At 43.8% G+C, this 12428-nt stretch overlaps 1 protein-coding gene across 6 annotated transcripts in view; it reads left to right on the plus strand.

Moving 5' to 3' along the window:
• The window catches only part of FSTL4 (follistatin like 4), a 239899-nt gene that overhangs the window by 76461 nt on the left and 151010 nt on the right, over window positions 1-12428 (plus strand). The gene's annotated exons all lie outside the window — the stretch shown is intronic.

The following is a 12428-nucleotide window of genomic DNA, read 5'->3' on the forward strand; positions in this document are numbered from 1 at the left end:
GTGTTAAAGAAAATGGGTTCTCATTGCAGTAATCTGTGCTCTGCAATGGCTGGATTATACCTAATGATACAATGTCACGCTTGAATACTTCCCTGAACACACCATGAAATTATGTCAGAAAGAGTAGTTTTGTGTCCCAGTTTAAAGTAACCCTTAAACTCTTGCCATGGAGCACTGCTTAAATCTGCTTTTCATCAGAGTAACAGCTTTATGAAAGGGAAGAAGGAAACAAACTCACTTCTCTTCCCACATGAATAAATAAAAAAAGTACTTCACACTGCTGTCTGCAGAGATAAAATGAAGGAAAAAAGTTACCTTAAGGGGGAAGTAATCCCACAGAGTGCGACTCCGTAGGAATATTTGGCTTCAGCTCCTGTTTCTGCCTGTGCAGGTCCTGAGTAATTTTCTGTGTAGCTTTTTATTGCTTTAGTGCTTTAGCGTCCTATTTCTAAATCAAGAATGATAGTGTTTTCTTTTAATTAAGCTACAGGTTTATAAAAGCAACATGATAAATGTAACAGAAGATTTTTCTCCAGTCGTAGTGTCTTACTCTTTAAAGGGTCAAAATGTGTTATTGTTTCAGCTGGATATTGGGTGTAGATCTGTCAGTAGGCACGTGCTTTCTGTTTTCTATCGAGTAGATATTTAATTATTTGAGTACAGTTAGGCTGATGAGTGGGCTGGTTTTTTGTCCCAGTTGACTTGTTCAATTAAGCCTTAAGTCCCTGCGTAATGCTGAGGGACACCACAGATTGCATCTGTGTGCTCTGCCAGTTTACCCAGTTATCAGGGACAAACTGGATGGCCTTAAAGTATGACAGAGATCCAATACTTTGATTCCACTCGGACTGAGCCAGGTCTGTCCACAGGAAACTGATAACAAACAGCAAAGGTCTTGTTTTCACTTGTGTGTTTTGGGAAAGGATTTTTTGGTCTTCTAACATATTTATCACATGTGAAGTGCCTTGTAAATACTGGTGTAGAGGAAATATTCGTGTATGGCTAGAAGCATTGCTTGATTTGTGTTACCTCACTAGCATTTCATTCTGTATTAGTATTAGGAAGAACAAAAGAGAATTTGGCTCTGGGCAAATGACTGATTTCTCCTTTGCCCAGCCTAGAATGAAACAGCTCCTTGAAACCTGGAGAGTCCAGGAAGTTAAAACAAACTTGTGTGCCTTCAGACATCCAGATTTCCCCCGTGACATTGTTTGAAATTAATACATACCTCTTTGAGAGCAGTCTGGAAAATGCCCCAGACCTGCTGGCTGAGGGGGGGCCACAGGGAGACGTCAGCTCTCTGGTGTTGGCAAACGTGGGTCGATTGCATCAGTGTTGTGTTTGTGGAAGAGGGCGTCAGTCCTTGGTGTGCAGACGCTGGGCTGAGCTGGCCACCACGCCCAAGGCTTGGGCTGGTGAATGGACACGATGTCCAAGGTGGGAGCTTGTGGAAATGTGGGTGAAGCAGTGAGAAGTCCCAGCAGGAGAGATCTCCCCAGGCTCCATCCTGCACCCTCTGGTGCAGCACAGATCCCCAGTGCTGCCATGCACAAAAACCCAAATGCCATCCCTTTTTCTCAGTTGACAAAGTGAATGATAGGAGTTTGGAACCCAAAGGGAAATACTGTAAAACAGAAGTCCTACATCCAGAGGTCTCGGGAGAAATGTCACTCCTACTCATAACTGTTCAAATTCCTCTTGATCCAGTTGTCTTCACTGGTATGAAACATACTTTGGTTTTCCCATAGGAAGATGTTCCATTTAAGACTTCTCTACTATGTGATTGGGCTTTTTTTTTTTTGTTTTGTTTTATATATTTTCACTGTTTTGTGAGTTTCCATAGTCATTTGATTCGTGTCAGTGATTTTGACTGGGTTAACAAAATAGATGAGAACAAAAAGCTTCTTGCTCTTTGCCAAATAGGAGAAGAAAGAAGTTTGTCTTTCCCAAAAGCACTCCCACTACCCATGAAAACTGGAAAGATATCTGTGCTCATAATGACAATTGTCTCACAGATGTCCAAAATGAGCAGTTGGCCTGGATATGTTCTTATTTGAATAAATACCTTGGATAAAGCAGCTATATTATTTTAGCGCAGTGATTTGGACGACGCTTTGCTTTCCCATAGCAGTAGCTCCCTTTTTTTCCACTTCTATTCATTTTTCTTTTCTTTTGACTTCTTACACTCACTCGGTCTCTTCACTCCATTTTCTCTCATTATTTTTGGCCAGCAAAGGCTGCCCATACACCACTTAATACAGTTTTTCTTCCCTTACCTCCTCCTTTCTCCAGAAACTTTGGAGCAGTGCACTTCTCCAGCAGTGTACATACTTTAGAGAAATTCTTACTGCTTAGAGCTATGCTTTTCCATTTTCAGGATTCAAGAGCAATTTCTTCCCTTTCTTCTTTCCCTCCCTGCTCTTTTCTGTGCGATCAGCAATCCTAAAGCTCCCCTGCATCAGCCAAGCCCCTGCTAGAGGCAGGCAGCCACATTGCTTGCCCAAGCTCATTCCCTGTTTTCTCCGGTTCTGACATCTTCCTTTATCCAGGTGTATTGTTTGTTGATTTTTATTTTTTTACATAAAAAGCCTAGCTTTTCTTGCCAGGCTGTATAGCAGCTTTGTACTGCAGCTGGTCAGATTTAGTCTGTGCTCTGGCATGAATTCAGTCCAACTCAGCTGATGAAATTCTTGAGCGTTCCATTATGTAAATGCACTGTACCTGTGCCGATTACTACTTTTTTTTTTTTTTTTTTCCCTATTCAGTCCAACTCGTACTCAAGCTCTAATTTTATGAGATCTGACAGAATTTTATTGTGGAGAGATGGGGTGCTATAAAAGCATGTTCGTGTCTGGTATTCCAGTCCCGTTCTCCTCCCTCCTCCAGTCTCTTCCCAAAATGTCAGTAGTAATTTTTTTAATAATTTAATCCCATTGCTTAATTTATTTTTTTTTTCTTTTAAGCAAATACAAGGTCAATTCTTGCCTCATAATAAATCATATTTTTGTACAGAATTTGGAAGGAAATCCCTGTGGAAAGCCCACCTGCCTTTCTCCTCTCCATTACACACATGGTCACCCTGCTGGGTTTGAGCCTTTTGCTGTTGCTGAGAACAACATTTCATGACACAAACTTATATATTGTCTTCCAAAGTGTACATGCCTATGTGCTGGGGTGTATGTTCATGTACACATATATGTGCAAGTGTGTATGCACATCAGAAGAGCAAGGATAACTTGTTTTCTCATGGCATTTATGCACATAGAGCAGGGAGGATGGAGCCTGGCTCTGCACCGGGGAAGAAGGAAAAACAAGGGGAAAAACTGAAATGAGAGGTTCAGCCTGGATGTAAGGAGATGATTTCCCATGAGGATGGTGGAGTGGTAGGAGAGGCTGCTCAGGTGCCTCCTCCATCTCTGGGGGCTTCCAAACCTGACTGGGAACAGCCCTGAGCAACCTGGTCTGACCCTGCCTCCTCCAACCCGGCATCATCCCATAATCTTACGTTTTCATGGTCTTAAATGGCATCTTTCATTTTCAGCTTCTCATCTATCTTTTCCTCCAGTTTTCAGAAAGTTTCTTTCTAATTATGGAAAATGATAATCTCCTGCACGTTGACAGAAAATTTTCTATGCTTGAATGTAAATAAATTACAAACTTGGGGAAAAAAAAAACCCCAGCAACCTAAGCAGGCTAATAACTTGTGCGATGTATCACTGCAGTAATCTCGAGCAGATATGAATTCAGCCTCAGGTGGTGGTGGTGGTTTATTTCCTCTGTACTTTATTTGTTGTCCGTGTGTTAGTTCGGTGCTTTGTTACTTCCAGAAGTAATTTGTTCTAGAGAATAGCATTTCCAAACATCTCTGAGAAGGTGTTGAATGTTTTTGCTCATTTAGTGCTTGCAAAACAGGCAAACCCGCTCCGTCGGATGGTTTGCAGACTGCAAAGAAATCTGCTCCATTTAACACTCGCTATCTTTCCAGCTGGAAAAAATCTGACTGTGAACTAATGGCAGATTTCCCAGCTGGCAATTAATATTTGTCGATTTAACTTTGCAGCACTGCTGACAGACTGCTTCGGTGGCAGCGAGATGGGTCCAGAGCTGGTGGGAGATGTTGCAATTAATCCCTCTGGGGAGGAGGCTGGGCTCTTCCATGTGTAGGTCTGGCCTATAATGATCATTTCTGTGACCAATGTAAATATATTTGGTGTTTCAAATGTTATAAAGAGATATAAGGGCTATATATAATGGAAGTATGTGTTTGCTCTGAGGTGAGCTGATACAGTTCTCACTATACTGAATAATTCAGGACTCTGAATACCAGAGGGATTCCTTACTATTCCCATGTTGCTTTTTTAGCTCCCTCCACTGAGTCTTTTGGGGAGGGATCAATTTTACCTGGCTTTTCAGGCTGAATCCTCTTAAATGTGATTGACAGCCTAACTCCGTATAAACAGACTGCATCAATCTTTGGGGTAAATTATGGAAATTCCATTGATTTATGTGAGGGTGTGAACACGAGACAGTCTGCTCCTAGTTTTGGTAATAGGAATTTTGTAGGAGTATGTCTAAGGTCCTTAAGAGTGTTTTCCATTTTAAAAGACCTTTGCTCACATTACTGAGACTCATGAAAGGGAAATCTTGGCCCTTTAAGTCAGTTGTGAAACTCTCCTTGATATAGATGGGGTTTTGTAGGAAATTAAACGCCGATAACAAGAGAGTGTGGAAAGTTTAAGCATAAGGAAAAGAATCAAAATTAGCAAAGGTCCTAAAGAAGTCCCACAAAAAGACCCCAGAGAAGAAATGTATGAAAGAATTAAAAAAAAAAAAAAAAAAAAAGACTGTTTGAGACCTAGTACATATTAGTAATAGGAAGCCTTTGCTGAGGACCTCACAGCCATAACGGGAATCCTACAGGTTCAAAGGGAAGTGGGTCTGGAGCGCTGTGAGGGACCCTAAATTTCACGTAGACAGTCAAAAGGTGAATTATGTTACAGTAATTCCTCGCAGCGGTGCCGTTATCTGCTCCTGCTTCGCCAAAACCGAATCTCTCTTTCCCTGATGCTGCGACTCTGCATCGACCGGTGACAGATTTCAGATACGGTCAGTAAAGCTGAAATGGGGGAAAACGTACCGTGGATGAGGCTAGTGGAAAACGTGGTGTTATCTAAAGTGATCCCTATCCGGCATTCCTGGTGTTTTTATTGCTCCAATTTGAGGCAATGGCCATTTGGGGAGCGCAGGAGTAACTGTGATGTGGTCTTTTGTTTTTAATATGAAATTGTGTAAAGTTTGGTTTTTACAACGGTCATGACTGGAGCCCCTGTTGAACAGTTTTACTCGGTGATAGTTATCTGTTTCACCTTATTTAAGGCCCAATCTATTAATCTCCAGTTGCCAGTCTTGATGTGTATGGCCGTAATATCTCCCATAAAACCCAACAGCTTCAGATTATGTATCAACTAGTGAACAAAGGAATTAGAGGGTATTTCAGCAGCAGTATTAACATCTTTTTTTAAAAAAATAAATAAATAAAGCCAGAATTCCTCTTTGTAATTTCTTTCCCCCTTATAATTTAGGGTGTGCTGATAGAACTGCAGTTAACTACAGTTAAGGAGACGTGCAGCCTCTCCGCCTGGCTGGGGAGGACCACGCCAGCGTTGGGCGCTGTTTGGGAATCCTTCCTCTGCCTGAACATAAAGGAGGGCATGATGGGTGGTTAAGAAAGAGGTTTAAGGAACTGTTTACACACAGAAAACAGAAAAGCTCAGCCTAAAACACCATGGCGTGGAGGAAGGCGATGGTAGCATGAGACAGTCTCAGTTTAGAGCATCCAGAATTGCAGCTTGATATTGTTGAGAGTAGAGAAAGGAGATGCAGCTGGTTCTCCTTCAGGGTAAACCTTCACTGCAGCGATTTCAGGAAAGCTGAGAGGTGATAATGAAGCTGCTTTTGATGTGTATTCTTAGCAGTTGTGATGGGGAATGAAAGCAGAGGAAGAGGACAGAGAGTCAAAGGATGTGGGAGGAGACGCAGGGATGTGCCTTGCGTTCAGGTTGGAGTTCCTACGCAAACTTTGGTACTGCTGCCTACAACGCTATGTCAGGGGATGTTTATCTTCCAATTTTCCCTGTTTTTGTGTGCTGTTTGCATCTGGCACATGCTTGTTATGATTTGATGGCAGTCTGGACTCACTGCACCCACCTCGTATTTCTTCTCTGCAAATCGGGTTAATATTTATTGTATGTGAATTTGAGAGCTTAAACCATACTTAAATACTGCAGACCCCTGTGAAGGAAACCTTAAAGAAAATTTCCTTTTGTGTTTTGTTGAATTTAATATTAGCTCTCACCATTCTATCAGCAATTTTCCAAACTGCTCTAGATGGTGAATAAACTGAAGAAATTCCAGCAAAGTGGGGCAAGATTGAAAAGTGACACATTTACTGAGCCTCTGCATTGCTGTTCTTCCCTCCTAGTCCTGAAAAGAGGTTGGATGCTCAAAGGTTTATCTGCTTTTTTTTTTTTTTCCCCCCCAAATGTTGTTAGTCTAATAAAAGATACTGCCTTTCCCTGTGAACCCTGTGCACTTTTTAGTTCTTAGACCATCATGGTTGCGCCAACACTACTACAAGAACGACATTTTTTTTTTTCTTTTTTTCCCTTTGTCATTTCTTTTTCGAGTATTCTGTCACTTTGGCAGTAATCTGGAGGATTTCTTACAGGTCAAATGTTATGAAAATACAATTGTGTCAAGCTATAAATTTCAGAATGCAGTTTCCTGAGGGATGCTCATGGGGAGGACCGTCCTTCAGCTGGGTGTCACTTGGGACACACACGTGGACGGTGTTTGTGTAGCAAAATGCCGAGATAACCAAGCTGCTGGCAAAGCACCCGCTGCTGCCTGCTGCCTCCTGTTGGCTCTGACTGGAGCTACTGGTGAAATTGATAATCTGAGCATACCTGACTAATGGGAAGGATTGAACCTGGTTCTGGACGCTCTGTGGCTGAGCTCAGCTTTGCATATGGGCTCTTGCTCAATCCCCTAACGAAGGGATATTTAGATTAAAGCTTGATTCAATTAGATTTCTAGAGCTTGTATCAAAAGTGAATGGAATCAAATCTTACGGTTGGCCTCGGTGATCTTAAAGGTCTTTTCCAACCTAAATGATTCTATTGAAGTGTCTACATCCCTTCCCCAGTGGAAGGGAAGGATAGCATGTGCCATGTGTCACCCAAGGAACTTGAAGTGAACTATAACAAATACTTGCATAAAAATAGAGAATGAATAGTTTCTTAAACTTTCTTCACTAGTAGAGATCAAGAATTCCTATTGCTGTTTAATTTCAGGTGTTTTCTGTATTGAAAAACCTTCAAAGTTCAGTGCTAAACCGCAGTAATTGAACATTATTGGAACGCTCTTTAAGTGCTTTTGCCTATAGGAGCATCAGGTGGACCTCAGGATGCTGGTTCAAGAGAGAGGGAATTTATATATTGGCAAAATGGTCACCCTTGGAGAGTACATCTTACTCTTGGGGGTCACAAGGAAGTGAAGCTGTAAAATGCTTCCCTTAGTGGGAGGTTTATGTGAGAGCAGGAGGAGGAGGGAGCCTGGAGTTGGCTTCGTTGGGAGCAGTTGCCAAGCCCAGACCTCAGAGCGTGGAGGTACGTGTGGAAATTGCACACGGATCAGTTCAGGTGCACAACGTGCTTAATTCAGTTGCACCTAAAGAATATCCTGTATTGTGATTCTCTCCTAGGTCAGGGTTTCTCCCCAGGGCTGGTTGTCTTTCCCCGCAGCCCCTGCAGTTCTGCAGGAGACCAAGTCCTGGTTTGGCCTGAAATTGCTGCTGAAAAAAAATGCCAGGTATTTTTAACATATTTCCTGTGAGCCATTGTTAGACTAAAAATTAAAACCTTGCATATTTTCTTTTCCGCTAATAAAAAATGCTGGGAATATTCCCTAAAACTTTGGGTTCTTTCAGAATTAGATATGTTGGCTAATGGAATCAGGAGCTGAGCTCTTCAACACTCATGACGCTTGTGAAGTTGCATCATTTATCTAAAATTACATAAATTGTATTCAGAGAAAAGTTACTGATTTATTTAAGGGCCTCACAAGTCACCTTTTAAGAGGAAACATGCAGTTTGGTGCAGTTGACTCTCCATTGGACACCTCCAGCTCTGTGCTGAGACAGAAGCCAGGGGAAACCTTAATTAAAAAAAAAAAAAAAAAAAAGAACCAAACAACAAACCTTGAGAGAGATCAAGAGATTGCTTTAAAAGAAAAACTGTAAAGGTTAAAAGGTAGAGATGAGTGTTAAAGATTAAGATGATTAGATTGTGGTAAAGGATGCTGGAAGCTGAATGGAGGAAAACCAATGTATAGAATAAATATTAGGGCTAGGGGAGACTCGAGCAAGGAGATTTAGAAGTGCTTTAAAGGTGAAAAGGACTGACACTTGAGAATAGCTGATTAAAAGCTATTCAGCACAAATGCTAATTTTTCTGGGTGGTCTATAAAAATCCACGGAACAAATTGAAATTCTGGGTGCTGGGGAATACCAACAGCCTGGATGCTGCGGAGTCAATTAAGTGGCTGCGAGGAAAAAAAAGCCAGTGCAGCTTCCAGCAGGCTCCGCTCCCTTCCTGCCTCTCTGCTCGAGGATTTAACAGGCACTTTTTACTCGTATGCTCGAGAGGGTTGAATCCTACCGGAGGTGCTGTGAAGTTGGAGGAATACCGTTTAAAATAAGCCCTCTGCCAGAGTTTCGCAGCACGAGGTACTGATAAAGCCCTTTGTAATTCCCCGCTTGTTTTTGCATATTGTATTGGAGCTGTATTCTCGTTGGAGGTGCACGATCTGCCTTCCCTCGCCCACGTGAAATGAAACTTATTCCCACAAACGTTAAAGCTTGACATCGCGAGCTAATGGATGATCTGCAGATTTGGTTTATCTGCTGGTGACTTGAAGGCTCTTTGAGTAGAAACTTTTTTTTTTTTTTTTTTTTTTGGTAAAAAGCGGACTCACGGAGAGGAATTTCAAGCATAAAAGTGCATAGTTAATTAGAAGTGCAACCCAAGATGGGTGCCCCATCCCTTCGCCCAACGCCGATCTGGGTGGTCACTCTGTGGTCCAGGGGTGCAGCATCCACCCGTGGCTCATTGACTTGCAGGTACCGATCGCCTGGTTACTTCACGTGAATTAGCACCGACCTGGTTGCTGGCACCTTCCTGTGGGGTCTGCTCCACTGCTGGAGTGTACATGTAAATCCCATTACCTCTAATTGAGTGGGGATCAATCACAAATTAAGGAGTGAGAGGAAGGTTTCCAGGTGAGATTTAAATGGGAGGCTTTTACTGATAATATTTTGCATTTTCCATCAAGGTGTCCTAGAGTGCTTTACAAAGATTAATGGATTAGACCTCACAACACCCTTGCATGCCAGGAAAATAATAATCCACCTATTCTAGAGGAGGAATTGCAGTCTAGAAGAGAGGCAGTGACTTTCTCAAGGTCATAGAAATGACTGTCAGAGCTTTGTTAAGTCATCCCCATTCTAGACTCCCTGTCCCTATAAAATCCCCTGGCGTGTGCTGTTTTTCCTGTAGGTTTTGCAGGGGTGAAGGAGGGGAACAGGCTGGCTGGGGCTACTGAAGGCCAGATCCCTGTGCCCAAGCCGGGTGCAGCAGGTGGTGGTCAGGGGAGGTGTGATGGTGGCCCGGAACGCCGGGAAGGGGGGAGTTGGGCTGTGCTCGGCCCGCAGGACAGCAGCCTGCAGAACCCCTCCGACTTCGGCTCTCGCATAAAGAGCTGCACCGGGGTCAGATTTGGGGCTCTGGGAGGGAGAGGAAATATTGCAGCTTTGCAAATGCAATCGCAGCCTTCTTGTCTCCTAATGATCTTGCTGAACAAAACAATCCCCATGGTAATGAACGTGTGTGATGGAGGAAACCACAGCTCATTCCTCTTCTGCTCTTTCAGTTAAAAAGTCAGCGGGGGAAAGAACTGCACAATGCGGAGTGAGAAACTTGCTTCCAGTTACATTTAAATGTAACCTTCATAGCAAAAAGCCTATTGGCGTGACAAGTCCAAAGGCAGACACTTGTTTTCCTTTTGAGTGATGGTTGTTTTCACTGAAAACAGCCCGATGGGCTAAATGAAGGTTCACCCGTAAGAGGTTTGCTGTGTAAGATGCGCGGGGTTTGTCTCTGCCCGCAATGACTGCAATCTCCTGTCAGGCTCTGTCAGAGTTTTCCTCTTCCCTCCTTGCTTGGTTTTTGCCTGCCACAGTGGCAAGTGATTTGAGGGTTTAGCAAATGCAGCTGTTGTTCAGGAATAATGCAAGGAATTTTAGTTTTTAAATTATTTCAGAGTAGTATCTGAAATTTTAGTGGCGTTTTACTTATTTATCCTGCTCAGAGGGTTGTGATCAAGATGTCAAAAAGCTCAAGGGAAAGAATTTGAGTGCATCCAAAAATATACACGGGGCTTTTTGCTTTGCTGTTTGCACTCGGGCAAAGCTTTGCCCCAGCACCACCATCACCTCTTCTGGCACAGCAGCTCGCCAGGGAGGCTTTTTTTTGGGCTGGGGTTTGGAGGTTTTGGTGCCTGGCGCTGCTGTGGTTCCTCTCTGCAGCGTTAGGGCACGTGAAAGGACCCTGCGGGTGCAAGTTGGTGCTGGGGGCCCTTCTCCAACACCGATTGATCCCCTCACTGGTGCTTTCCCAGTGGAAACCACGATGCTGAATATCAGGCATTATCATAGGGTGGTTTTTTCCATTAAATCTAGAGCAAGACAAATACAGTGAAAACATTTGCAGTGAATATTTAGTTGTATTTTTGTATGTAAGCACTTTGGCTGTACCCATGGCCCTTTAGTTTGCTATTCATGAATATTTTAGCAAATTGGTTTACTAACAGGAATGTTGCCAGGAAGCAAATGTTCCTGAATATTTGTAGAAAACTGGATTTAACTTTGTATTTGCAGTTACTTGCTGTGGAAACCCCATCTCACAGCTCCTCTGGGAGGACCAGCATAGCCAATTAAAGCAAATCTTGTTTGGCTGTGTGGTTCTCAGAACCTGTCCATGAATAAACTCAATCAAAGACTGACAGAAGCTGGACCAGCTGTGGGTAGTTACCCCTCACCGTAGCATCTGGGTGTCTTGCAGGTAAACTGGTAGCTATAGCAAAATCTCATATGGGCTTGCAAGAACCTCTGATATTTGGCTTTTTTTTTTGGATCAGAGCTGTGCTCTTCGGAGGGAAGTGCTTAGAAATATTTTTGTTTGCATTGTCCCATGTAACGTGAAGGTTTTTGAAGGGTAACCGGTCGCTGAGTTCTGCTGCCTTCCTCTGGCTTGAGCTGAAAAACAGGCTAAAAGAAAATTGCCACAGTGCTATTTTCATATGGCCGGTGTTCGAGTATTTATACTTGAATTCTAGAATGTCATGAGGAAAAAAAAAAAAAAGAAGTGCTGCGAGTACCCACTCAGCTGAAGGACTGCAGGTGCTGGGAACTCGCTGTGAGCTGTGCAGAGGGCTGTGGCACTGAGGGGCTGTGAGCGGGCGTTGCACCCTCAGGTCCTTCTGGGCAGCGGCTTTGGGGTGCTCCTGCATGGGGGGCAGAGTTTTCTGTTCACTCAATGTGGAGGATCATCACCATCCGTGGTTTAAGCTCTACAGAAGCATCACAGCGGTGCGCGGTGAGGGAGCTCTTCCTTCCCGTGAGCTCGGTGTGTTGGCACTTGGGATGCCTGCTTGGGGGAAAGAGGATTGCAGTAAGGAATATTTACTATTTAGAGCATGAAATCCAGGCTCTGAACTGGAGCCAAGTGGCTTTGTTCAGTTCATGCACTCTGACAAAAGCAGTTTGAGGGGCAGGTTCGTGCCGGCGCCGCGTGGCTGCTCCTGCTCCCCTGGGCTGGCATCCCCCTCCTGCCTTTGTCCTTTCCGTCCTGAGCACGGAACAATCTGTGTTAACAAAACGTCAGGCTGCTGAAGCCCTTGATCGTCGGCAGGTTTCTGATGCTGGATGGTTTTCATGCAATTTGCTCATGTGGCCGGGACCTGGGGCGCGGGTGTGCAGCGGAGAAGTCACGCTCGCAGCGCGGCACCTCTCCAGCCACAGCTCCCCGTTGCTTCCCTGCTTGTTCCATGCAGTGGTCACCATCAGGCTTTATTCTTCACCCTCCTGGAGGCATTTGAGCTACGTGGTCGTTTTCTGGAGAAAATTATTCCTAAGAATAGTCTCCCAGAAGCAGAAACTCAGGGGTCAACCTATCTAAACGCAGCCGGTACAACTCAGATAGCATTTCCAACATGTACTTGAGATGCTCAGCACATCTGGAGAACATCTGTCTCGGACTTGTCTTGGAGTCACTGTAAAACAGGGCCTTGTGGAAAATGCTTAATACTCCTGG

Source organism: Athene noctua, chromosome 12 (assembly GCF_965140245.1).
Source record: "Athene noctua chromosome 12, bAthNoc1.hap1.1, whole genome shotgun sequence".
Classification (NCBI taxonomy): Eukaryota; Metazoa; Chordata; class Aves; order Strigiformes; family Strigidae; genus Athene; species Athene noctua.